At 41.9% G+C, this 23926-nt stretch overlaps 1 long non-coding RNA gene across 3 annotated transcripts in view; it reads left to right on the top strand.

The window, feature by feature from the left end:
* The first annotated feature begins 940 nt into the window (after positions 1–940).
* LOC418209 overlaps positions 941–23926 on the top strand; it is a 110468-nt gene continuing 87482 nt past the window's right edge. Inside the window, exon 1 of one of the 3 annotated variants that reach the window (XR_005862150.2) lies at positions 941–23354. This is a non-coding gene — a long non-coding RNA (uncharacterized LOC418209). The remainder of the gene's footprint in view (positions 23355–23926) is intronic. The other 2 variants (XR_005862146.1, XR_005862147.1) reach the window with 2 other exon arrangements.

Genomic DNA, 23926 nt, shown 5'->3' with positions numbered 1-23926 from the left:
AGCTACACAGGCAGGAAAGGCTGTGAGAAAACTGTTCCAGAAACACAACGCTTTTGATTGGAAAAAAGGGGATAGGTGAACTTGAAATGTTTTGTGAAATGATGTCAATGTTGCAGAAATTTTATAGAGGAAGAGTCTCATGCTCATTCTGTGCTCGTGTAGTCTACTCATATTTTCAGAATGAAATATTCCTCTTTTGAGTAAAACATTTTGAAAAGATATCTCTCTATAATCTGCAGACTTCAATTCACAAAATGTTGAGAAAAGTAATTCAGTGAATCATAGGTTTTTTCTCTTTTCAGTTGAAACAGACTCTGGTATTTAACATCTAAAAATCTTTTCCTTGGTGCAGTTTCCACTCTTTTCACACATCTAGCCTCAAACTCTGAGGTCTTGGTCTTGAACTCCAGGCCCTGTAACAGAAATAAGATGACACTGGTGGAGTCTCATCAGCAGGAAGACCTGTGATTACACAAATTGCTGCTCTAATGAAACTCGATTATAGTCAGGCTTTTGTATCTTAGCACAATGGAGTTTGGTACCTGAGAAGGGAAAACCTCCATGAATGCCTCTTTTGGGTTGGTAGAGACTGATCAGCTTATCTCCTATGTGTATTTTCTGGTATTTACTAAGGTGCAAGCTAGTGCTGCTGCATTTTTTTTAGGGGTTAGATTATTAATAAAATCACCATCCTCTGCCAAGCCATTTATTCTTGTGAAAGTGGTAGGAACTTAGCTCTACTTGTGACTGCTACTCTTCTGTCATATTTCACTGGGCAAAAGCCTTAAAAGTCACCGGACAAGGGATCAAGCAGACAGGACTTGAGTTTGACAGGGGAACCACAACAAACCAAATGTGCTCATGTCCTTCCCTGTAGCTGGGGAAACAAATACAGCAGCTTGTCCATGTATGGCATTGGGGTGGTGATGTACCTGCCACTCGGCCATGCAGCAGCAGGGCATGGGGAGGCATTTGGCTAGTTGAGAGTGGATGCTCGGATTTTGGGTGTCTTAGACAGCTGGAGCTGCTTCACCCTGATCCTGCTGCAGGAAATGGCCTTGGAGCAAGTCCAGGTCAGACTGTTGTCCTCAGCCACCTAAATCCCATTAGTGGGGCTTAAGCTAGGAACAGTTTCAGTTCTATGCCAGATAATAGTCACAGCAGTTGTTTTTTTTTCCTTTCTTTTTTTCTCCATCCATTATTTAGATTAGGTTTTGCATAAATAAATACCACACTGAACAGCTTTTATAGCTGTTTTGTTATGAGGCTGAGGGGGGTAAGATGCACCTTTCCAAAAAGAAAAGGAAATAAAAAAGAAACAATATATTGAGTGTTTTTGTTTTTAGCCAGTCTCCAGGCAACTCCTGGCTGAGGGCAAAGCTACATTAAATTTTGTAGAAGCAGACTGTTATATATACACCCTAGGAGCTATTTTTAAAACATGTACATCTACCATACCTCACATCTGACAGCGTTATTTGAATCTAGGCTATTCATTGGGAAAAAGCAGCTAATTAATTTATCTCATGAATATCAAATATGCAATTAGTCACACTGCACTTGCTATTCCAGCCACTATCCACCTATGCAGGCTCTTTACTGCCAACAATGACTCTGGGAAATGAGTACCATTCAGTGCCTGACCTGCCGTAGAAAGACAGACACAAATGAGTTTACCATATGCTGTTGAATATTGTGCTTATAATTCTTGTGTGTGTGCATGCATGTGTGTGTGTGTGCAGTCAGCTAATGGGTTCTCTTCCATCGTAACAATGTGAGGAAATTAAAGGAGTGTTCAGAAGATAAATAATACTGTAGTCTCAAAGCCTTCAGATTACTATTTCTATCCAAAGATAATTCTAAGGAAACACACCCCTGTGTATTTCTCCATGTGAACTGTTGGTAAGACAAAGAGGCAACAGCCTAAAATTGCAGGCAGGAAGATTAAAGTTAGATGATAGATGAAAACCTTCAAAACAGTAATAATGGTTACACATTGTTAAACAGATATTCAAGGGGAAACTGCAGTCTCTGCTGCTGGTGCTTGCTATGGAGCAATGTGATGGGCGCTGAGGAGAGCAGTTCAGGCGTGGGTGGTCATGTCCTGGAGAGTGAAGGCAAGGTATACAAATTCTCAGTCTTCTTTCCAACATTATGGCTACATGGTCTTCAAAAACTTCACCACGTTTGGCAGCTGGATTGCTCTTCTCAGTAGCAGACTTGAGGATCAAATAAGCTTGCAAGCTGAACTAGTGGATGAAGTTGAAGCACATTTATGCAGTACTGTGAAGCAAACGTCATTGCCGTTGCCCTTGAGATATTTATGATTAAGTACAATTTCCCACGCTGGCAAATCTAATGCCTTTTTTAGTAACGCTAACTTCTGTTGTTCGATGGCTAGCTCCTAAGGTATAACCTTGGAGAAGCTTCTGGATGTTGAATGATTTTAAAGATCAGTAAATGTTACTGTAATTGTAGGAGAGTCTTGCAAGATGGGGACCAGCTCAATTCACTGTGCTGCTTTGGCAGCATAGCAATTACAAATTGTTTCTCTCTGAAGCATTGAAAGGCATTGTACTTTTAATCTGCACTGGAGCCTTTGGTCACAAATCTTGCAATTTGTGGTAGAATCTAAACTAATAAAGCATTACAAAGAAGGCAGAGAAGTTCCAGAACTTTTTCAAACTCTTCATCTTTGCTTGAGGGCACAGTTTACAGAGGTGATATGGGGTAACCATGAGAAATGGGCTGCAATTCCTATGCATTTCCATCAGCTCTGGAGTGCAAATATGGAAACTCCTCCATCTGTGCCAACCTCTGATAAGGAGGCTGTGGAACAGGGGTGATAAGAGGCAGCTCCTGCTCCTGTGAAGCCTCACTATCCACATCTCAAGTATGTGCCTCTGGGTATTCCTTTCCTCTTCCAAGGCTCATGCTGCTCTTACAGGCAGCAGCACTTGTGTGTTGTATTGAAGGCTTGGCTTGTGTTGTTTTCCCAGCCATCAGTGACTCCCAAAGTAGGCACCTTGATTTCCTCTTGCTAGATTGGGCAGGCAGGATGTGACCGACTGCATTGTCTCACATGTCTGAACAGCACTGCTGTTCAAGGTGAGGGTTATGTACATTGCAGAGTTTGGGTCTCTGTTGTGAGCCCTGGCCTCTGTTCTGAATCCTCTCTGGGAACAGAAGAGCACGATCACAATGTGTTTTGGGTTCATACCTCAGGGACCTAGCAGTCTCAACAGTATAATTCAGGGATTTTAACAGCAACTTTTTCAGCTTTAACAACTGCTCTGAAAGTCAAATCTAATCTCTTAAAGTGCTAAATGTAAACAAATGCCAGCCTGCATAAAAATGTGTTGTTGTTTGTTTGTTTTTTTTTTTAACTAAACATAAAGGAAATGCTTTATAAAAAACAATTTTCTTTAAACCCTTAAGGGATACTAATTACTTTTAATTTCAATGTGTGATGGTCCTTAGCTAAGGGAGGTATGCTGCACGGACCGTAAAGCATTTTTATATCATATAGCATTTAACAGAGCATGTCTGAAGTTAGCTGAGCGGCCTCCCCGGTTCTCTGAGCTCTATTATCCTTCACCGTGATTAAACATGCAGTGCCTCACTGCCTGATCTTGAAGGGCATTTAGGAGAGTTAACTGAACTTTGCTTCCCTACCTGCCTGAGTCATTACGTTTCCCTCTGTGCTTGCTATATCAACTTTGCAGCTGAGCATCACTCTGCCTAGGGGAGGTCAGAAGGTACTTATGGCCATGCAGATGCAGTCTGTGTCTTTTTTGCTGTTCCCAGTGCAGGAAGATCAGCTCCAGTGAAAGCTGTCGTGACCATGGTTGTGAGTAGCCAGGAGTCGTTGCTCTGGAGGTTACTTTCCAAGTCATTCATGAGGCTGATGTAAATTACTCCCCCCTCTTCAGAAGAAGCCTCACATTCTCTCTAGAAAGATGTGATGATGGCAGTTTCCCAACTTCCTCTTATTTCCTCCACAAATCAGCAACTGTAGAGCAAAGCTTGGGAATTTGCTGGCTCTGCTTGGATTTGAATCTCATAGAATTCGAGGCCAACCCATACTTCCATTTCTTCTAGGAAGACAGCATTTTTGCAGTGTTTTCATGTTGATGGTGTTCCTGCTCCCTTCTCATCACAGTTCTATATGAAATGGAGTAGTTAGATATCCACAGTTAGGGAGACGGATGAACATGTGTATTTGACCATAACATTAAATTAACAATACAACCATATTCTGTCAGCATTAGAGCAGCAGCTCACCACATCTGCATTCCTAGAAAGCTGCTACTGCCACTCTTGAACGCTCAAGCATCATATCCTTTAAACCTTCAGTCTGTTGCTTAGGTAGCAGCCTGTTCTCCTTTTCTGTGAGGAAATCTCTTAAGATATTGTAGATATTACCAAAAATAAATAACCACGTTCATAAACTGTTTACTGTGCACCTTTATGAGTATTGTGCATGCTTCTGTAAGTGCATTCACTTAAAGGAACCTCTGGAAATAAGCACAGGCTTTAGTAGTGAAACTTAGGCATAGAATCTGGAAAACGTTAGGTGATGGTTTCTCATTCATGCCTCTAAAGGTGGTCTGGACATCTTCCCATTTTCAGACATCCCTGCTTTTGGTGAAGCGTCTGTAGCATCTATTGGTGAAGCAACTCTGTGAAGCACCTGATTGTGCTGAAGGGATGGGCCTCATATGGTCTGGTTCATTCAGACTGATTGTTTTGAAACTTCTGATGCTAATCCTGTTTCAGAGCAGAAATGAGCACACAGGAATATGTATCCAAATATTGCAATTTTATGTAGGGGAAATGTGTTGATGCCTTTTTACAGGTAGATAAAGAGCATAAGGTAATTTTGCACTGACTTTAAACTGACTCAGGTTCTTAGTGCCATTGAAATGTGATTCCATCCTGAAAACATAGCTTCTTATTTTTCCAGCCAGCCTGATTTAAGTGACTTAAATGTCTTTTGCCTTCTCCTATAGCAGGACCAATTAGACCTACACGTGTGATTGCGCTCATGGAAGTACATAAGCAGTACTGATAACACCAGGAAAAATGTCTGATAAAGGATAAGCAGCTACTGTTATGGCTAAGAATATGAATGTTGTTTTGCCTCACAGTGCCTATGGTTAAATGATTGCTATTTAAAGACAAGGAAAGATTTATATTTCATCAGCGGAATAAATAAAAATGCCCCCTCTGAAACATGTAGGAAAATGGAACCTTCACTTCTCAGTGACCTCCAACCTTGCTCATAAGCTCAGCACAGGTTATTATGTTAAAATCTGCAGAGACCCAGAATATCTTTGTCACAGTAATGGCTTCCAGTTGCTCTTCAGCCTAAATAGGATCTGAAGCAGTGACCAGCAGATGAAAGTCTCTCTCTGCCATTTTCAACCCCGTAACCCACCTGGCCAATTTCAGCATTTATTTTTCAGAAATTAATTTTTTTTTTTTAAAAGCAATTGTTTTTGCAAACAGCCCTTTGAATTCTGTCCCAGTGGCATTTTAGAGCATTACTGCAAATTATTCAATTTATATGCATAGTCAAGCCTACATCATTATTCCCACATTCTACTAAGGCAGGAAGAGGAAAAAAAATACTCAGAAAAGAAAGACCAAAAAAAACCTCAAGCAAAGACAAAATTAGACTGCTCTTCTAGAAAAAACATTTTTCACCGTGCTCAAAATAAACCTAAAACCCCTCCGTCAATGTGATCTTTTCTGGAAAGTCATTGTAAGCAAGGATTCAAGTGACTGCAGTAAAACTCAAGAGATGCACTGTATTATGAACGCTAATTAATGCGAGTATTAATGTTTTTGGCTTTAGATGAGATGATCCAGCATTCTGAAAAATTAAGAAAAACAATTACAGAGACTTACACACATACCTGAACATGTTCCAACTTAGCAGCTAATTATTCACAGAATAATTGGCTGCTCATTCACATCCTATGAGTTTCAGAGCCTTTTAACTAGGTAGGTATTGCTTTCTTTTATGCATTGTTTTGTGGTTCATGCTTCTGATGGGAAAGATGAAGTAAGGCCAGTGCGGTTAGCCTCAGGAAAGACACAAGGCATGGGACCGTTCCTCCGGCAACCGTAAACTATTTGAGGGGTTCACTGTTCTTCCCATGTTCTGTGTCTGATCCTCTGGAAACATCCAGGTGTGAAACTGCATCTTACAGCCGCGACTCCTCTTTCTCTTCATTTTAATTTGAATGTAAAAGGAACCCAGGCGCAGCCGGTGGACCACCTTGTTGCTGTCGGGAGTGCTGAGATAATTCAAATCAGAAACGTGCTACTCATGAAAGCAACAGGAACGTCTGTGGTTGTGGAGCTGAGAGTCATAAGTCATTGTGATGCACACTCCAAGAGTTGGTCAGATTTACTGGTCAACAAACTTGAAAGTATTACTGGTGGCTTTCTCAAATGCAGTTAGAGAAATGCTAGAGCACTGGAGAAAATCCATTCCAAATTGCCTGCAGGGACAAAAGCCCTTCACTTCAGCTCAGAGAAGGGGGAAGTTTGATGCTTTTGGCTTGAAGTGTTTGAGCTGGCTGAGACGAGTGATAAGACATAAAACAGGAGGAGTCTGAGGGGAGTAAGACCTGCAGCCGTGCCCACAGAAGAGCTGTTCCAGCAGCGTGCTCTGCATCTCCTTCCTCTTTGTGAAGCATGGAGAAGCACAGGTTTCTTAAAAGGACTTTGGAGATAGAGAAGCTGCTGCTGGCTTGCATCTCAGCAGAAAGGCTTGAGCCATTTTGGTTCGTTCCTGCAAGTTTTGCCTGTGGTCTGCAGAAGACATGAGGAAGGTGTGTAGCTAGCTGCCTGATGTTTACCTGGAGTAAAAGGGCATCAGCTGCAAAGTGCTTTTTCTTCACTATGCCCTGCTTTGAGAAATTTGAGAAAGCTCTTTGCTGGGAGGCAGTTTTGAGTTACTTTTTGCTGGCTTTTCTGATTTAGTTTACTTAGAGAAACTAGCCAGTGATTACAAGTTGGTAAGGTCTCACACGAGGTCTGGACCAGCTGCTCCACAGCCAGATAAGCTGCTGGCTGATAATGGCTCTTGGCTGCTGCTGACCTGGGCTGGGTTTGGGCCGTAGCTTTGTTCTGTAATGAGCGATCCCACAAGCCATCCAGTCTCCAAAACTAGGCTCTTTAAATTTTCAAGTGCGCTTCTAAGACCTAGCTCACATTGTTTATGGAGCTAATTGCCCTCAAGTTCACCTTGGGCCTAATTGGCTTACTGGCTTAATTAACAAAATGCTTATTAATGTCTAGTGGTAATTAATTTTCAAGGGATTATTTTCTATTAAGATCATGAGTACATTATTAATGTTGTGCAACTGTGATTCTGGAAAGCCAGCGGGTGTGGGGTGTGGAGTTTTCTTTTATGTACATAGCAAAATTTATTTCTTTGGTCATGTCGTGCTGATTTGCCCTGTAGTTATGTTAATTAGCATCTGTATAAAACCAAGAACTGTATACTGAGATTAGGGTCGCTTTGGAAACAATGGCATGATAGCTTTTACTGGGCTTGCATAAATCATAATGGGCTGAAGGAGCAAATAAAAGGTGTTTGTCTGATAACATGGTATCTTACTAATAAAAGATATCTTTTGGAATGGCAATGAGCTTACATTTTACAAAGTCAAGTGAATTGACTTGGTATTTTAATATGTGTACATGCATGAAAATTGGAATATGGACAATAGATCCCAGACCTAGCTGTAATCCACTAGCTCATTTCATAATGCCACAGCTCTTTCATATTTCACTTGCGTGTCTTATTCCCATGCAGAAAATCTGGGAGTACTGGGAAAGGCCAAGCACCCCTCTAGCCCCGTGTCAGTAGTAAGTGCTTAGAGGAACGATATAAACACAGGGTAAGTTACAAAGACATAACCTCCTCGGACACAAATTCTCTGCTTTCAGCCACCTATGGCTTTCAGGACTTTCTGAAGAAAGACAGAATGTGATAACCGGCAGTCATTGACAGGTTCTTCTTTCTGTGAGTTTTATCTGTTTTGAACACATTGATACTTTGTGTAGCTGCACATCCCGTGGCAGTGAGCTCCCCAGCGTGTGCACGGCTTGAAAAATCCTGCCTCTCCTTTCTTCTAAAACATTTATGTGCTATTTCTTTTTAATGCTCTCTACTTCTTTTGTTCCAAGAAACTGTGACTCGTTCATCTCCAAGCAGTTTGGGATTGTAAAGGGATTTCTGCTAGCAGCACACCGGCTTCTCTTTCACACTTGAAGAATCCCAGTTACTCAGACCTCACACTTACCTCACCACATCCTCGGTGCTTCAAGTTTGAAAATAAAAGTTTTACTAGGATGTATGAGAAAGGTGTGTAAAATCAGAGGGAGGCAGATGCAAGTTTTGGTTTAGAGACTCCCTGAGCAGCACATTGCCGGGTGAGATGAAGTATGCTGGTCCTCCTCTTGGCCTGGTTTTCACATTATCCACTATTTATCATTCCCAGAGGCAGGGTCCTCGGTTGGAAGGGTCTTTGCTTCCAGTGTGCCACTTTCATGTTTTGCTGTGTTTCTTGACCTTCTACCGGTTCTACAGATTCTCTCTCACGCTTCCTTTTCTTGATATATTTGGAAATGTTGCTATCATATTCTTTAATACTCTCTTCCCCCAACCTTATTATCACTGTATACGCCTTTCTTCAGTTTTCTTCTTTGTACAAGAAACAAGCTTTCACGTTTTCAGATATAATGTTTTACTTCTGCTGTCTTCCTTACTTTGCATTTTACTGTGACAGCTCTTCTCTGGGGGAGGTGGGAGGGAGTTGCTTTGTTGGTGGGTTGTTTGGTTTTTTTTTTTGTTAAGTGGTGTACATTTTGGCATTTGTTAGTGTGGGTCAGTGCCAAAAGACTGAAAAATCTTTTTGACCCTCAGTAAAGAACAAATTCTTCACCTCTGCTTTGCAAGAGTGAAACAAAACAAAACCAGTATGTTTTGTTTTCTTGTTCGCTGTTTGTGTGGCATTTTGGCAGCTGAGTCAGCTGTATCTGGAATTGTATCTCGAAGCTTGAGAGATTTGGAAATAGAAATGAGAAGACAGGAGTTCACACCTCCTGAGATCCACCACCACCATTAAGTTCACGTAAGATTCACTGATCTCGCCTGAACAGCTGGTGAGAGCCCGATGAGCTGCTCAGGCTCTGTGACGGCTGTCTGCCAGCGGGAGAGCATCACCCTCAGCATCTCCAGTAGCAAATTCTGCCAGCACATTATGGGGGATACTGGCAGTGGGCTGCATCCCTACCGCATATCTATCTCCAGCACTATGGAGCTGTGGACACCTATTTTGTTCCATGTTTTGTTACTGAAATACACCATTATAATAACAATAACAATAGTATCAGCAGTTTCGTGTCAGTGATAAGAAGTGCCACCTGTGAGTTAACATGAAATATGTTAATCACCTTCCCACACCAGGCAAACATTTGCATTTAATTTTCTTCTACAGTTTTATAATAGAAGCTTAATTTTCCTCCCTCCCCCTGCTTTTACAGAGCATACACTATTAAATAACCAAGAGCAATCATCCAAGTGCGAATGCAATAGAAAGCTCCGTTCACATTTATTATGCAAACATGAAAGGGAAGGTTTAATATAAACTCCATTGCAAAATAAGGCAAATATATTCAGCTAGCATGTAATTGCATTTACATTTTATAACTTAACTGGTATTGTGAGATGCATACTATGAATGAGTCACTGACTTTTACGTACTGTCCCATTATTATTAATAACCTCTATTTCTATAATGTCTTCCATCCCGATTGGTCTCAGCCAATGAACATGTTCCTAGTGTATATATTGGGACAACTCTGCTGCTGTAAGGACACGACACTGCAGTTGCCTTGCTTTGCACAGTAACTCTTGGGGGCAAGAAGCAAACAGTAACGCTGTGTGGTTTAAACTGCAGGAGTACATGTGGCAATGCATTATCATTTGGCCTGGTATCTTGGTGAAGTGCTGCTTCACACAATATCCCTATTAATTACCAAGCAATCCATGCCTTTTACCTGGGTGGGAGATGTTGCACTAACACATGAGCACAGCAGACAGTCAGAGCAGTGAGTTTGTTGCAGTGGGTGCCCACGGGAACGGAGCCCTAGGATATAGGTTGCTTTGGGAGAAGGCTGCCTCATCCCTGTCGCCTGGTCCAGGAGTGGGGCAGGTCTGTTTTCCCAAGCCATGTACACAGGCAGCTGATGCCTCATCATTGCTCAGATGGGTTCTGGTGGTTGGGGCAGGACCAGCCTTGCTGATCTCAAGGTAAGCCCTGTCCCTTGGTTCCTCTCACAGCCTCATCTCTCCCATGTGGTTCCTGCTTGCAGGTGGGTTTTGGGGTCCCACGATGGCCTGGCAAAGGTCTGTGGGTTTGTCATTCTCCTCATGTGAATTACAAAACAAAGCATGGCATACTAATTTTATGGTAATTTGCTCTTGCTGCCTCTGTACACAGTTGAAAACTGCAGCTACCATAAGTACCTGTTGAAAAATACAGACATGCATCTGGACAGAATAGAAACATAATGTTGCAGAATTACTGCAGAAGTGTCTCACTACTGAGCAAATCCTTTAAATGTTTTCCCTGCTCAGTCTGAGCACAAAAATGAACGGTCTGTTGCTGTAAAGCAGGTCTCATTGTCAGGCTGCATAAACAACACTCACCACTTATTTCCTAGGAAATGAAATGCATGAGGTATAATGCACAGTGCTTTGGCTTCCTTTCATTCGAGTGCTTGTATGCAGAAATGATGGAAAAGGGCAATGACAAAATGTCATCTTTATCGCTGAATTAAGTTCTCCAGGACACAGACTGCCCCTTATTTTTACCACGGCAAGATTCACTGTGAAGAAACACTGGCTTCTGTTTTAACAGAAATAAATCAGGGTAACCATATGCTGAATGCCAGCAGTACTGCAACAAGCATTTTGTATCTGTACATCTGGTGAGTGCTAAAGCTATTTTTTCCTTGGCCTCTAAATAGAGCAGCACATGCGTGCAAACTCCTACAAGGCAGCTAGGAATTAGCAGCGCTTGCTGTCCTGGGCTGTGAAAAGTGTTACAGCTGAAAAAGGCAATTGTTCCTCTGTAGTGCTGCGGCAAGAAGGCTTGGCAGCTTGCTGGAGATTGCATAGGAAGACGCTAATTGCTCAATTTCATCCTCTTTTGTTGGGTGTTTTCCCTCTCACAGAGTCTTCTTTTTCCTTCCTCATCTCCTCCAGACAGAGGCCAGGCACTGCATGCATCCTGCCAGGGCCGTGGGGAGGAAGTGGCACGTGGCAGGCGGGCTCAGCTAACACTACTGTGGACCATGATAAAATGTGGGCATCTCCTTGGTCAGAGAGCACAAGGTAATCCAGATTGTCTTTGACGGGCTTTAAAGTGGGGCCCAGAGTCTTCCTCTGGTCAGCAAGGTCTCTGCTGGTCAGCAATCAAAGATAGGTGCAATGAGGTGACAGTGCTTGTTGAAAGAGAATAGCTGAATTCTGCTCTTGTGTGTCCTTCCTGTAGTAGTGGGTACAGAAAAAGAGGAAACGTAATGTAGGTATCCTTGTCAGTGCTGCACTCATTGGATCTAAATCTTGTGTGAGAAATCAAGAGGTCCTTAACTGTTCGCCAGTGTGATCAGAAACTGCTATTGTGTGAATAGTCATGTCCTCTTCCTGGCTCCCAGCTCCTAGAGAAACAAGGTGTGCTTCGAGAGCAGACACAGCTGTACTGGAACCATGCTTGCAATTCATACTATTGTTCTTGGCCTAAAAAGCAAGTGATACATGAAGTAGTGCTTTCCAGAGGTAAAAGCATAAAAAATTTCCCTTTACTTTACAGAACCAAGTTGTGCTGAGTCAATGTCAGGGAACAACACACTGTAATTGGTTCCCTGACACCCTGCATGAAAGAGAGCTCCTTGCTGGTAGACAATAAAGAAAAAAAGGTGTAAAACTGAAGTGTATTTTGGGCTTTATGGGCTGCTTAGGATTTACAGAAATGAATTCCACAGCAAAAAGGTTCTCTGGGTTCAGTTTCCCTGTAGTCGTAAATGTGAGTATAAGAATCTGGATGACTTTCTTGATGAAAACTTCTTTGAATGTCTTCTTGGTATGGAGAATACATATGAACGTGGGCTCTCGTGATGCTACCCGCTACTCCCTTTGTTTTGTCCAGACAATAATAAAAGTAAGAAGAGCTCTTTTGTCTGTTATTCAGTAAGTCTACCAGCTGCAATCAGGGAATGTGAGATGTTGGAGTGCAAAGAGGGTTCTAATTTTGTTTGCCTTTTTTTACAAAGAAGATATTTGATATTCCGCAGGAAGTTATACTTGTTTCCCCATTTGAAATAAGGCTCTGGTTTGGTTTTTCATCTTAATTTATGTGATTGCCTTTGCTTACTCCAGAGACATTTAACCATAGTAGCAGTGAGAGTTGGCTATTTCGACTGGTAGAGTAACAAAGCACCCAAAGCTGCACTTTGGACCTCTGTGCAACTTGCTGCATGAGAACCACAAAGGACTTCACAAATGGTAAAAAGTTGCACGTCACAGTATCTGAGAGAGAAAAGCTATTGTTTTCCACATCTTACAGAACGCAGGAGCTGAAATGAATGGTTTTATGAATATGTCCCCTTAAGAATAAATGTATTTTTACAGAGCACCTCAGAACTTCAGCAGGATGTTACAATATGAAGGTCTTTAGGTACTGAAGCTGAACATGTAGTTTTTAGGTGTAATAGAGCTTTAATCTCATAGAGGTGTGTTCTTCTGGCTTTATTTGCACAAAGCGTTAGAAGAATATGTCTGAAACTGTGCAACTGGTGAGTAGAAGACCTTGATAGGAAACCCAGATCTTCTCTCTGAATCTCTCTGCACCTTCATTTGTACACAATTTATTTTGACCTTGCTGATGAGCTTAACAGAGCACTTAAGCGGGGCTTGTGTTTTGAACTAATCTGTCAGGTTAGACAGGAAAAGATGTTTCTACAAGGCTGAGCTGTTAACACTGTGTTGTTTGCTTGAATGGGGGCATGCCCCTCAAATCAGTGTTCCTCCCTTCTCAAATGTTAAGAAAGGGTGAGAAAAATGTATGGGAAAATGTGAATAAGTTCTGAAATATTCTTTTCTCTTCACCACCACACCTCGCTCCATCTAATTTCCTTCTGGGCAAATCTACCTGGCAACTTTTCAGCTGTCACTGCTAGCTTTGTTAAAGATGCCACAATGTGCCAAGAGTATGATTCTAAAAACATCTTAGTTGGCCAGGGCTGACACTGCTGCCAGTGCTGGGGGTTCCTAACTCCTGATAAAAGCTTCTGGTCTATGGAACTGTGGACTTAGGGCCTGTCATGATATTGGCAGTTTGGGCACAGTGGGATGGGGCCAACAGAAGAGGAGAGGATGGATCACATAGTGGCTGGTGCAGCATGCGTAGTAAGCCCTAGGTAGTGGGGAGCAAGAGATCCAAAAGAAAAGAAGGGAGAAGTAGAAGTAAAATCCTCCACAGCACCCTGGATGTTTTTGCATGCCTCCAGAACAGTGTATATTCCAAAACAAATAAAATTGGACATGGTGTCAAACTGAGCTGCTTGCATTTCCAGCATCTTAGGCAAAGTGCTTCCTCAGTGCGCGCTAAGGGCTACGTTCAAACTTGCAGCATTCTGTGCTCAGCCTCCATATGTTGAATATTTTATTTGAGATTTGATTTACTTATTGAGGAAGTAGACTAGAAAAGCTCCCAGTGTGTTGCCTCTGGTTACTAATTTAAATTGAGATTAGAGCAGGAGACTATCCAACAGCATTAGTTTGCTTTAAAACTTGCTGCATCTGGCACTGTCTCCTGGCTGGTGCTAGCACTCTCTTAAATTGAAGAGAAAAGCCTGAGAGACTTTCTACATCTGGCACAGAAGTAAGCTTGCAGTTGGATTTTCCTGTGTGGATGTTGAATTTGCGACGGGGTTAACATTTCTAAAGTTATAGAAAGGTATCTTCTGTCCCCCTTTTTTCACATGTGCTTGAAGTTCTTCCTCTCTGTAGCAGGTATATATTTGTGTGTATATTTTCTGTGGGATGACCTCTGAAGGACTCCTTGAAGTGGCACCAGTGACTGGGAGATGCAGCCTGGACGTATTTCTGTCACTCTCTATCTTGAAGCACTGAGGACAAGGCTGTACATTCCCATTTAAATTGAGGGCACTCTGGGAGAAGGTGGAAAGGAAACCAAACAACCTTGTGAGTGATGGTAGATTGCTGACACTGCCATAGTGATCATCCCAGGTTTTAGGACTCTCAGAAGTTACCCTGTGAAAAAAGCCATCCGAAGCTGGGAAACTTAGGACTGTCCTGTTATTACCCAGGGAGCGCAAGATGAGCTCCACTTACAAACAACATTTGAGCACTGTGTCCACCAAAAGGTTATTCTTCAGTCAAGTTGCCCAGATCTGAAATGTGTTGTTGAACTGAAATCAGTAAGGGGTAAGGCCTTCTGAGAAGCCTGTAAGAATTTCATGCTGCAGTCTGAAAGGCAAACTGCAGTAAAATATCACTCTACCCAAGTGCACTAAGGGCTATATTATTAACCAAAAAGATGAATTTTTATTAGGGAAAAGTAAAGCCATGAGGTAGTGAGATAAAACAGAGCAGAAAGAATATATATATATATATATTTTATCAGAAGAAAGCATCACAAATCAGAATGGGAAAAAAAAACAGTCAATTCTTGGAAATTTCAAGTTATCACTGTGTGGAAAGCCACAGGCTTTTAAATATTAGGAGAAACTGCAATAATACCTGGTTTGAAAATACAGGCATCTGACACATGAGTTGAAGAAAAGTGTCACAGCTTAGCAATCTCAGCCAAACAGTTCCATCTACAGGAATGCATAGGTTCATTAACTCACAAGCTCGTTTATTAAAGTATATTTCTTAGTTTTTAAGTGTCAGTTAAGTAAACCGTGTGACTGAACTTGTCAATGGAAAAGATGTTTTAGCCTCGCTATTTCTCCTTTGCCAGTTGGATGACCTTGAATGTGTCTTCTGTTCAGGTTCCCTCGACTCATTTTGGCATTTGTGGCTTTCTGCTCCTATATGGATGTCAGCTCAGCCTCATAAAAAAAAAAATCTCCATTTATAGAACCAATGTGAATTCCTTTTCAAGGACAAATGTTTCTGATATGGGATTCACATCCTCCATGACACAAAGCCTATTTGGTAGCAGATTTTCACACTCTTCAGTATTGCAAGAGTCTAAAAGTTGTCTTCCTCTGGATACCTTGGTATTTTACTCTGTGTTGCTGTTTTTGTCTTCCTTTGCACCTGTTGAGAGGTCAGGCTTATATCTAAAAACTTGCAGGGGAGTAAGAGATTCTGGTAAAGATTTCTAATAATTCTTTGTTCGCTTATTGCATTTTCTTCCAAGAGTGGTTGGTGGATGTTATTGGATTTTACTTTCCCAAGAACATCTTAATTTTCACAGCCTCTCTCTACCTTACAGGTACTTTGCCATCTGATGAAAAGACAAGATGATACACTTCCAGATAATCTTGGTAGAATTTTCCTCTGAACATTTTGATGCCTCTACAGGAATTGCTTTTCCCTGCTGTTTCTATTTTTCAACTTAATTTTTGAGGTTCTCAGCCAACAGGATTCTTGTCATCTTTTCTACTCGTAGCTTACCTTAAAATGGTAGGTGGATGTGCGATTCTAAAGAAATTCTGCAGTCATTTTAAAATACATTTTCAAGCTTCATGTGGTGATCTCTCTGGGAAATCAAATAGTAAAATAGAGGAACTGAAAGTATATGGTGGTTCCAGAGCAGTTTAATGATAAAACATCTCACCTAGTCTAGACCAGGTACATTTCAGTTATTAATTTCCTTTATAATCAGTAGGCCATTTTAAGGACTGATTAATTCCAACTTTTTATTTATTTTTCATTTATTCATTCATTTGTTTAATATATAGAAGGTATTTTTTCCCCTCCATTGCATGGAAAGGGAATCCAAACAGCTTCTTTAAGGACAGTTGACCAAAGTTAGGTGAGATGAACTATATGTGCTACATAGCGTTACATCATTTTTCTTTGAGATATAAGGATTTTAATGACAGGAGCTTGAATGCTTTTGCTGGGTTTCTCCTACTGGGAAACATGTGATGAATTTGCTTAGAATACTCAATGCTTTTTTTTCATCCATTCTCAGCAAAGCAGATGTCATGCAAGACTGTTCATTTTGCTCTGAGAATCCCACTCATTCATGTTCCTCTTGATGCCTTTAAGTTTTATCCTTTACAGATATTTCTTTCACAACAACAACAAAAGAGGTGATATAGCTTTCCCTGAATGTATTAACACCTTTGCATCCAAATAGGGATCTCATCACGTATTCTTCAAATTTTTGCCAACTTTTTTTTCTACATTCTGAAAAACCATTAGCTAGGGAAAAATCTGTGTGTGCTGTTTCATTACTTCTTTTACCAGCAGGGCTCTGGATGCACAGTATGGGCTGTGCTCCTTGGATATGTAAGAATCACCAGTAGTAGACTGTCATCTAATCTCAGCAGGTGCTGGAGGAGGCATGGGCTGGCAGTGAGTGTTATAGGTAAGTTCCAGTAGCTTATTCATTGGTCAGCCCTGGCTTGCAGGCTCCTAGTACAGATGAAATAGACTTCAGGAGAATCTGTGTCTCCTGAGCCTCTACAGTAGCTTGTTCTTCTGATAGCACTTTTCCTTGTCCCAGTTTCACTTTTTACCCATCTTCACATCCTTGATCACTTCTTCCCAGTCTCTCTCAGGATCCAGCAGTTCTGTTGTCTTGGATAAGCGGGAATATGTGGAATAGATCCTTACCACAGGATATAAGGGATAGATGGGATATAAGGCTGCATTTGAATTATACCTTAAAAATGAAAAATGGCAGCCTCATCAGTTTGTTTGCTGTGGCATTCAAACTGAAGCTGCAGCTTCCATTTCATGTTGATAGGAAACTGTTGGAGGGGGAGAAATTCTGTGCTAATAGGAGAAATTCCTGTCAGTCACGCCAGAGCATTAGGAAACATTATGAGATCTTGATGAAATCTGCCAAAAAGTATATGCTATCATATTCTAAATACTCAGCTATCTTTAGTAGTGCATTCCAGAGATTTTTAAATGCTGGCTTCATTAGAAAACAAAAACATATGAATAGATATTTTCAGTGCAGTCACATTTCCTAGCAGAAAGAGTTGTCACAAAACATTCATTCCGCTTTTGTGCATTTTTTGTATTAAAACACTAATGAATTTGTATGCTAAAACAAGCCTTCCTTAATTATGTATGATTTGTATTCATTAGACCCCAGAGGGAAGGGGGAAGACCATGTGACCAGTTATCTTGTTACCATGCGTAAAATGATAACGACATTAGCAATGGCCAGGCACCAAATTGGAAGCAAGATTATTGTAACTCAAGGGAGAGAATATTGCTGGAGTGTTTTGGTGCCTAGTGCCTTTCTCTGAACTTTGCAGGCAGAACAACTGCAGTGAGCATGACAGCCTCCAAGCCATCTCCAAACTAGGGCTATTATAGGAATATCACATCTGTGCTTGTACTGCTTCACAGCTGAGGAAATGGCTCTGGAGCAGGTGGGCTGTTTCAATTATGCAGTGGCTAGGAAGGACCCAGGGAGTGCTGCAGGAGCTGGTTTTGGTCAATGAGGACTGCGCTGGTACAAATTTCAGAACATCCAGATCATTTCAAAAACGTGAAGGTTTAGAATACACTACATTTCTGGTCATCTTGTGGCAAAGTGATGCAGTGCTGCAAGAACCAGAAGCTGTTGGATAGCTTCTCAAAGTCACCTAAGGTGTTTTTACAGATGTGCCATTGCTGATAGTTATTTAATCCTTCAGCAGTTGAGAACGCACTGAAATGTTTGGACAGGCTATACACCTCAAGAGTGGCTGGAGCTAAGTTAGGTTTTAGATTACTTTAGGTGTCGATCAAGTTATTACTTGACAGTAATGGGGCCACATGCTTTTTACATTCTCACTGTACTACCATATTCATCCCAGACTTTCAAGCATAGTTTGGGCCTATAAGCATATCAGCACAATAGCATGTGAGATTTATCCTAGAACCATAACAACACAGAATATTGTGAGTTGGAATGGACCCACAAGAATCATTGAGCCCAACTCCTGGCTCCACACAGGGCCACTCAAAATCCAAATGTCACTCAAAACCCTATGTCTAAGAGCATTGTCCAAAATGCACCTTGAACTCTGGCACTTGGGCTGTGCCCACTGCCCTGGGCAGCCCGTTCCATGCCCACCACCCTGTGGTGCAGACCCTGTCCCTAACCCCCAGCTGCCCCTCCCCTGACACAGCTCCATGCCGTTCCCTCGGGCCCTGTCGCTGTCACACAGAGCACAGCTCAGTGCTGTCCCTCCGCTCCCTGTGAGGAGCTGCAGCCGCCATCAGGCCTCCCTCAGCTCCTCTGCTCTGGGCCCAGCACACCAAGGGGCCTCAGCCATTCTACATACATCTTTCCCCCCAGGCCTTTCCCAGACCTCTTATCTTCCCAAGTAAATAAATAATGCTAAAATATATATATTAAAAAAAAAAAAAGCGAAGCCTGACAAAATACAAACTCTGATAATTCATATTTTTTTCCTATTGCTACTGTGCAAGAGCAGGGGAGGCATTTGTATTTGTTGAAGTGAGATTCAGAATACCTATAATGGGAACACCTTCTCTTTTAGGCTCTTGTACGTCCAAAGCAGCAAAAGTAGTTATCCAGTTTTCTATCATTCAAATTAAGACTTAGTGCTCTCCTGTCCATCCTGTCTGCAGCTGTCAGTCTAGTGTGCAGTGTAAGCTTGCCAAGAATTTTCAATTGGGACCTGTCAGTTAAGATCATAGCAAAGTCTTGTGATTGTCAGTCTCCTTTGGAACAAAACGCTATCTGTTAGTATCGTCTTGCTTTTCTCTCAAGGCTTTGAAATCACTGGAATATAGATGTCACTGTTCTGGGCCGTATACGTGTGCTGAGAGAGCAGTACGTTCTGCTTCCCTCTCCTGGGCTGGCTAAGCTCTCTTAACAAATGCACATTCCAGGGAAATGTGGTTCAAATTATCATAACAAGCCTTTTAATGCACCAAAGGCAAATTGTGTCTATTTTTATTATGGACAATTTTTTCTGTTATGATAAAAGGAGTATTAATCATAGTTATAAAGGGAATATCATATGACATCTGTGTAGTCCTCTCTTTATAATAGCCGAAAAAACATATCTCATGAAAATACAGTGAACCTCTTCACAGTATTTAAAATATTTGATGTATTCATGATATTGTCAGTAATCTCCTATGACTTCAAAACTGTACAGAGACATTGTAGTCTGTTTTTTTTTTGTTTTTGTTTTTATTTTCCCCCCAAATGTTCCATTGTCCTGCATATTTTGGCCTTTTTTTCTTTTTTTTCTTTTTTTTTTTTTAAGAGAAGAATTCTATTTATTTCCTGTAATTTTTTATATCACTTGCTAAGCTAGGAAATACAATAAATGAGTAGTTTTGTACCACTTTTTTTTCTGCCTAATTATCCTATGGAGCTGGGGAATGTATTTTATACCATTGCTTTTTCATTCTGTTCTTCTATATAAATACTGCTCTTTTGGGATTTCTGACATTTTTTTCCTACTTGTTCCTGATGACTTTGGGATAGAGCTGTCTGTCACTTATAGGCTGAAGAGCTCAGGTCATGAACAAGATCCTTTGATCTTTCTTCCAGGCAGAGGTAAGGCAGGCACTCCTTTGGAAAGCAGGACATGACTCTGCAGGCATACAAAGTGGTTATGATAAGCTGGAGGGTACTGATAGAGTAATATCACCACTAATGCTATCAGGGGTGAGGGGCATTTATCTTTTAATGAAACCAATTATCTATTCATTAGCTTTTTATGCATTTATTATCCATTCTTTGGCCTTTCTGTTTGGTGTTAGGAACACTTTCATTCTCCTTTGAACTTTCCAAATGTATATCCTTGACTTGCTGCATGCTGCATGTGACTAGGATTTACCTTTGGAAGCCAGGTATGTGGAGGGTCAGAAAGAATGTTGGAAATTCTGGTAATACCAGCATGGTGGCCTAGGAAGATTTCTTCTTCTGAGAGCCTGAACTGTCTTAAAATTGTACCTTGGTACGTTTTGCTTTGCATTAAAAGATGCAAAGGTGTTAAGATACAATGCTTAAAGACTTGTGTTTATTATTATTATTAACTTTACTTAGTCTGTAATGAGTACAAGATTTCCCTGATAGTTCCAGCATGGCTCAGCAAGACCAATATGTTCAGGTGCTTTAGAGACCTAGAAAGCATTTATCATGCTCAATACTTGCCTTTAGACTTGATTTATTACCATACAACATGCAATAAGCTAGTGCTGCCTGGAAACCCTCTGTAAAACAGAAGTTTTCACTTCTGAAAATTCTTTGAGTTAGTTCCTTCAGCTGGGTGATACCTACCCAAAGTAACTCCCTTCCTCAGGACAAGTGCCACCCCCACCTCTGTTTTGCTTACAGATAAGTCTTTTTCCACATAGGGAAGTTTCTGTGGTGTGCTGGTTTTGCAGTTCTAATGAAGAACTATGCTGCATTCAGCCAGGGTTACAGTCTCCAGTTACAGCTTTTTCTCCACTTAGGTGAATGTTTTGGAGGAGAACATGGAGTTGGTTTTATTATCTTTGTGGCTGTGTGTGCATATGTGTCTGTACAAATGAACCTAACCTTGTGTGCTCATTTTAGCATCTGTTATTTTCAGTCTTTGCTTTCAGATATAAACACTTAACACGTTCAGTCTTGGTTTTGGGAAAACATTTGTGAAGGTACTTTCAAGCCTGTGGCAAAAAAATTGACTCCTTGAGGACAGATGGGTTCCAGCAGTTCAGCTAACATATCACTATGGTGAAATGTGTCCCAAGGATTACTCGTGGCCTTCAGCAGGCTGAATTTATTTACTCCCTGTGCTGTTGACATGGCCCATGGGCCAATTTCCCAAAAAGAAAGATACTAGTTAAAAAATATACTGACCCGCTCTACCACTTGCCTTTACTGTGATTGTACCTACATCTCCCAGCTTTTGGCTGAGTTCAGCATGGCCTTAATTGGCTCTTCCTGCAGTGGTCTTTCTTCCTGTTTTATGGCAGTGTTTGTTGAGAGAGGATGCAACCTTCCCAGTGGGCCAATGTTGAACATCACCTGCTGTGGGCTCTGCCCCTGGTCAGGCTGCAGATTGGAGTCCTGTTCCAGTGCTTCACATATTCAAACTTACCTCATATCATTAATCAATTTGACTGCCTTAAAAGGCTAAAAATAGGCAGATGACCCTATACTAAAAAAATGTGAACGCTGAACTTTCCAATAATCTTTTGTCCAGCTGGTCAAATCCTCATTTAACCATACAGACAGTAAAACTTCAGGTAAAAAAAATATCTGAAGCTGTTAAAAATAAACAGCGGAGCTATGTTTTGCCAGCTATCTTGTTGTCTATTTTTGAGATGTCTCTGTGGGCAAGGATTTCATTACACTGAGCTCAAATTAAATTTGGTGAAAAATTCAAGAGTACAGCTATAAGTCAGCTTCTTTTCAGGATAGGGACTGCTATCTTTGCCCAGGCACGTGGATGCTACAGCAAAGGATAAAGTTTAACCCAGATATTCCTGCAGCTGCTGATACCTCAGAAGGAAGTGCTGGCAATGGCGAGACTAGAAGCTGCTGTGAGTATCCTCATCCTCAGGGCAGCAAACTGTGTTGCTTCCTACCCTCCTCTAAGTCCTTGAGCCAGTCGTGTCCCTCCTGTCCATCCTCAGGGGATGAGGTGAGAGCAGAAGCTCTCCTTCCTGATTTTTCTCCCTTTCTTGGAGGGAACTCTGAAGTAAAATTGACGTATTGGCCCCACAGACTTGTGGGGACTGAATGGAAGGGGATGAGTGGTGAGTGGACCCTGTGCTGAGCTGCAGCTGGTGATTGTCTCCAGCAGAAAGAAAGGGACCTGCATCAAGAGGTCGTTAAGCTAGAGAAGGAGAAATCAAAATAAAAGGTACGTACTTCTGATGTAGCATCACCTGCTTGGAGATTTCTGTAACAGGGATGCAACTCCTGATACCACGTGAGAGGGGGCAGATAGATAAAACATTCAGAAATAATTGCACTACATTTCATTTGCTGTTATTCAAATCATGTTGCCTTAGCCCTTGTGTTCAGTTATCTGATGGCTGCCGAACAAAATGCAGAGCAGTAGGTAAAAAATGCAGGCCCAGCTCTGGGAGTAACTTAGCACCTCAGGTTTATCAGTTGTGGACTTATCCCTGGGAGGAAAGCGGATCACCCCTTCACCAGGGTTAGCAGGAGCTGCCAAGGAGCTGCCCCTGACCAGCCCAGCAGGGTCTCCTGTGCATGCACCAGGCCTGCTCTACATGGGAGCCGCAGCAGGGCCCAGTCCGCTTCCAGCCCTGTTGGAGGCCGGAAGGACAAGCAGAGTGAGTCCTGGTGCTGCCTCCTGACTGCTAGGAGACACATCACAGTTGTAGGCCACCCAGGTCTGCTCGCTGCTCTGCCTAGTGGCCAGCCTCAGTTCTCTGTGGGCACAGCTTGGGATGGCATCGTCTCTGATACTGCAGAAGATGATCTGGCTTTCAGAGAGAGCAAGGACAGTGACAACACCCAAATCTGAACCCTGGTTGTTTTTTTCAGCCAGTGCTACCACCTGTTTTATAGCTGATTGGTTATGGTGCAGGGTAGGACTTGTGGGGATTTATTTCCTCAGCTGTAAGTCTCCCAGACCCTTCTCAGTAGTGGCACTGCTGGCAGTGAGCTTGTCTCTCCTCCTTGCCACTAATATCATTGTTTCAGTAGCATTGCTTTATTGCTTATTAGCCAGAGCTGAAGGCAAGCACCATTTTAATACATAGAAAAAAATCAAAATCTTAATTAAAAAAGAACCTTGTGGTAAAATCCTGTCCCAGCTGTAAACAGTGGGAGGTTAAACCATTGACTTCAAAGCAGCTGGGATTATACCTGTTATCCAATACAACATCAGCTCCCTTCTGCTCTTCCTTCGCACAGACAGCATTCATCCAGGCTCACTCCTCACGTGCCCACGCTCACTGTGATAATGTAAGCCTCGACCAGCTGAATTTTCATCATGTGAAGTGTGGGCAGCTCATGGCCAAACTGTCTCAGCCCATGATTCCATGCAAGGCCAAAGAAGAATGGTACCTGATGACTGTCTGGCTGCTGGTGCTTGGTCACACAGAAATGCAGGTATTTCCTCCAGCTTTCTCTTCTCCTGCCTCACACAAGTCCCAGAACAGTGGGGACCGGAGAAGCTTCCACACCCCTACCTCGATGCAGCCTGTCACTCCTCACACTGTAGGCAGTCATTTCTCAGTGGCAAAAGCCGGAAATCAAACTGCTGCCCCAGCCTCTTGCTCTGGAGATCTGGAAGAAGCAGGGGAGGCACGGTGAGTCAGAGCGACTGAGTCACAGCTCTTCCTGGCTTCATGCTACATGAAGATTACCCTCTGCTGGGAGCTGTGCCCTCAGGCACTTTCTGGCCCCAAGTACACACCTTGCATTTTAATCAGCAATCTGCTCTGCTTCCCTATTGTTTGGTCTTGTGGGTTTCTTCAGTAAAGAAGATGAAAATATTTGGGGAGATTGGAATAAATTCAAAGCACAGAACAAAGGAAAGCCAAATGTAATTTAACTGAAGAGTTACCTGTGAGAAAATAGTAACTGTGTGATTGCTGTACAGCTTCTGTCTTTTGTTAATGCTCTTGAACACTTGCACTCTTCAGTATTTTTTCCTCATCTAACTACAGCTTTTCTTCAGT

This window comes from Gallus gallus, chromosome 1 (genome assembly GCF_016699485.2).
Source record: "Gallus gallus isolate bGalGal1 chromosome 1, bGalGal1.mat.broiler.GRCg7b, whole genome shotgun sequence".
Classification (NCBI taxonomy): Eukaryota; Metazoa; Chordata; class Aves; order Galliformes; family Phasianidae; genus Gallus; species Gallus gallus.
The sequence above is the reverse complement of the archived record's forward strand: the minus strand, read 5'-3'. Positions and strand labels throughout refer to the sequence as shown.